Consider the following 4,538-nt stretch of genomic DNA (forward strand, 5'->3'; position numbering starts at 1 on the left):
TTTGCTGATCTATTATATTTTTGTGGTAAAACATTTTAAACTCACTTTCAGGTATTTTGAAATTTATAATAAGGGACTTGCTCAGGGTATAAGAACTGGGTGAAAGCAGGATACTGCCTACTGCTGCTGCACGGCTGCCTGAAAGGCTCAGTCCACTGTAAGATACTGTCCTTCCACTGCAGCCTACTGGCCCTGGACCCTGACCTGGGCCCCAGCACCACCTGCTGTGTGGCACTCATGTTGCCGTCCTTGTGCCCATCAGTTTCAGCCATAGTGTCAAGTGTTCATAGAGTGGAAACAGGAGATTTGAGACACCACAACAGAAAAAGAGACATGCACTGTGGAAACTGATGATGTGGCCATTGGCTCATGGATATTTGGGAATAGCCAAAGCCTGCATGCCCCAAGGACTAACAGACAAAGCAGAACATGAGGAATAAGATGAAGCTGCTCTTTAAAAGTTTATCAACTCCTGTGATTGCTTTTTGGTTGATTGAAAGAAAGTCACAAAGTTGATTAAATGTCACAATGAGATCATGCACTTTTTAGAGAGGAAAATATTATCTACTTGGTTCCCAGACTTTCAGATAAAGATCCAAAATTTTTGAATGAATTTAAGAATATCCCAAAGATTGTGGTATGGCAGTATAGAATAGAACAGTTGACATCTGACTGGGCTGTTCACATCTCTAAGATCAGCAAGATGTGTATAAATGTGAAGCCAGAAGTTACCTGTTAGGGTCCATAAACAAGTCAAGATGGCGCCTGGCACTTTGCCCGAGGGAGTGGTTTGTGAAGTAACGCCAGTGAGCCTTTAGGATGATAGATTCCTTAATGACTGACTGCTGTGTCTATATTATGTCAAATAAGTTAAGCTGTATGTAATCATTAAGAAGACTATTCCTTATTGGTTGACTGCTGTATCTAGTTTATGTTAATTAAGTTAAGCTGTGTATTCAGTTATGTATATATACTTCTCTGTCCCATAATAAATTGGCTCCTACTGCTTCAATCTTCAAAAGTTGACCGTCACTCACCCCCCAGCTATTTTGCCCAGCCAGCTGGGCTGCAGCAGATGGTGGTCCATAAGGGGAGCCTCAGGACACTCAGGGGTGAGTCATGAGGAAAAACTGCCTGTCCCTAGATAGGACGGGAGCAAATCTGCTCGTCCCTAAGCAGACAGGGCGAGAGGAAATATGGCCATTTTAAGAAGATGGAGAAGATAGATGCAGTATATTTGTGTCTTGTTTTGTCTCAGTGTATTGTCTTTGTGATGAAAATATGGAAGGGGTTATAGGTAAATTGATAAGGGAAAGAGGCACCCCAGTGGAACCGAGAACAGTTAGGGCATGTGTTGATAAAAGCCCAGGAACTCTAGTCAGAAAGAAGAAGAAAGTTCAGGGGAGGAAGGATTACCAAGGAAAAGATTGCAACAAAAAGCTACTACTAAATACTTTTTGTTACCAGAGGATGCGAGAAGAGGCACAGAGGCTGCTGCATGTGCGAGCCAGACACAGTGCAGCAAGGACTTTTCAAGCAGCAGCAGCAACCGGCCCTTCCCCACCCCAGCCTGGGTAGTGGGACGCCACTGCTGGGAGCCCAAATCCAGACCTGACCTGGAGGCACAGTCTTGCAAGATTTTGCTCCCTGTGCCCTTTGGCAGTTTGAGTCCAGGACACTCCCCGGGCCATCTGGGACTGGCAGGGGATGCCAAGTGCCAGTGAGGATGAGGGTGGAAGAATTTCCAGTGTTGTTGAGAACCAGACAAGACTTCAGATCATCAAAAGCTAGCTGCCTGCAGAACTTACCTGGACTGTGATTGAACTTTCCTGGACTGTGATTGAACTTACCTGGACTGTGATTCAACTTACCTGGACTGTGATTCAACTTACCTGGACTGTGAATTTACCTGCACTGTGAACTTACCTGGACTGTAATTTACCTGGACAATGTGTTACTTATATGCATTGTGAACTATCTGTTGATGCAACAAATTGTGGTAGTACCCGGTATCTTTGCTGATGGTGTCATCTGTGGTACAATTTTTCAAAGGACTTCTTACTTGGAGCCATCAATTGGCTTGGTATCCTGGCATTTTGTATCCTCCACTTCTGCTTGTGGCAGATTATTTATAGTGTTTGTGTAAAAACCACTATGATTGTTATCCACAAGTGTGGCTGAATGTGTTGGGCCAGTAGTCAAAGATGGGTAAGATCCAATTATAATGGTACCAAACTAAGAAGACTCACGATTTGAGATCAGACCACCCAATGACAGTTAAGGACCGTATGTAGTATTGGACAACCTAAAACAGGCACAGTACCTAAGCCACATACTTGTTATTTAAATTAAACAAAAGGGGGAGATGTTAAGGTCCGTAAACAAGTCAAGATGGCGCCTGGCACTTTGCCAGAGGGAGTGGTTTGTGAAGTAAAGCCAGTGAGCCATTAGGATGATAGATTCCTCTATGACTGACTGCTGTGTCTATATTATGTCAATTAAGTTAAGCTGTGTGTAATCATTAAGATGATGATTCCTTAATGGTTGACTGTTATATCTAGTTTATGTTAATTAAGTTAAGCTGTGTATATAGTTATGTATATATACCTCTCTGTCCCTTAATGAAGTGGCTCCCATTGCCCCATTGCATCAATCTTCACAAGTTGATCTTCACTCCCCCCCCCCCCCATCCCCTGCTATTTTGCCAAGCAAGCCGGGCTGTGGCAGTTACCTGAGTGCAAGCCAAGTAAATGAAACCACAATGGATTACTAAAGGAACAACTTCAAGAGATTTATCTTCAAGCATAAAAACAAGAGGTGTTGTCTGAAGCGATCTCAAATTGACTGGAAGTGGTGAAGGAATTTTGGAGAAACAGTGAAGATCTTACAAAGAATCTTGGATCTTAGAGAAGATATGCAGAAGCTTGACAGCCTCCATGCACAGGATCAAAAAAGAGATTCCAAAGAACCTGGGGGACAAACACCTGGAAAGAAGGACTGAGGTTGGCCTTCAACAAATGCAGGCAGGTATTGTGAAAGTCAGCATGGCTTCCAGCTCAGGCATCCTTTCTGTGCAAAAGAAATATATATACGTGTGTGTGTGTGTGTGTGTGTGTGTGTGTGTGTATTCACAAATTTGGGGTTGTGTAATACATACCAGTTGTGTAATACATACCAGTCTAAAAATATTAGATACTCTTCTGCCATTGCTGTTAACATCCAGGGATTTTTTACTATTTCAAAGTTGAGATTCTTTTCTGGTCCTTGCCTGTATCTGTTTATCATGGTAAAGGCCAGGCTTTTGTCAAGAGCTCACACAGAGTGCTCTGTCCCCTGGCAGATGTGTCATATCCCCCTGCTTGCTGACTGACAGTGTCACTCATGGAGATGGCCACGGGTGGGCCAAATAAAGGTTGAGATAGAAACTTTCCCATTTTGGAAGAAGGCAAGAGGAAAAACTGCCTTGAAGGCTATTTTTCGCCAACTTAATTCAGAACTGAATTGTTACTAAGGAGTTTGAACAGACTGAGGTTGGAGGCCAAAGGAAAGCCATGGTGGTCAGTGTAGGATTGGATAACAGTGAGTGACTTTACTGATCAATGTAGTGGGAGGGCCCAGGCCCATGTCAGGGGAATCAAGGGGAAGGCTCAGTTGGCAGCTTGTTTGTGATGTACTTATGGGAAGTAAACTCTGTGGCAGCAATGGTTATATTTGTGTAGTTATATATCTAATGTTGGGTGCAGGGCCTGGCCCTCATTGCCCAGTGGGTATTAATTTGGCTGTATATTCATCTATTGGCCTTTGAGTATTTATAATTATAAATGTCATATTGTTAATTAAGCTTGGTCCTTAATTATAAAATTTAAGAATGAAATTTCAACATTCTTATAAAATTAAGATAGCATTTCCTTTCAACAGATTCACAAATTCATTTGTACTTACTCCCACCCCAAATTTCCCACTCCTGACTTCATCCTATTTGTTCCTGAATCACACAAGCACTGTACCATTGTATTCAGTTGTCTATTGGGTAGGCCTCACTTTCACCTTACCCTCCATATGGTCATTTGCAAGGCCAGTGGTACTAAACTGGATCAGATCAACTCTGAACCCATGTTCCCAGAATTTTGCTTGGAAGTAGTGCACCATACCAAGCTTGAGCAAATGTGACCATGCTCCTTTGACAATTCAGCTTTGTATCAAGGTTGTAATTTGTAAAGAATGGGTGGAGGGAGGGAGTATATTTGACATATATGTTTACATTAAAATGCATTTAAATAATTGTTGGGTGAATGCAAATATTCCTAAAACTTCATGCTTTAGTATTCCCAATTGCTGTGCAGTTTTTAGAGTAGTGTTTTCTTTTTTCCTTCATTTCATGGAGTTCCTTGAGAATCTTTCAGTGATGAAGACAGAATTTCATTCTGCAACTTTACCAAATTAATGAACTTTAATGAAATATCTCCTAGCTTCTAGCTCTGAGATAAACAATGTGGAATCAAATGGAATCTTGTTGATTCAGTAAGGAGTTTAAGTCC

At 41.9% G+C, this 4,538-nt stretch overlaps 1 pseudogene; it reads left to right on the forward strand.

Moving 5' to 3' along the window:
* Nucleotides 1-398: 398 nt before the first annotated feature.
* Nucleotides 399-3,001, forward strand: LOC143640235 (uncharacterized protein CXorf38 pseudogene; annotated as a pseudogene).
* Nucleotides 3,002-4,538: the final 1,537 nt, after the last annotated feature.

The sequence above is a fragment of the Callospermophilus lateralis genome, unplaced genomic scaffold (genome assembly GCF_048772815.1).
Source record: "Callospermophilus lateralis isolate mCalLat2 unplaced genomic scaffold, mCalLat2.hap1 Scaffold_139, whole genome shotgun sequence".
NCBI classification, from domain to species: Eukaryota; Metazoa; Chordata; class Mammalia; order Rodentia; family Sciuridae; genus Callospermophilus; species Callospermophilus lateralis.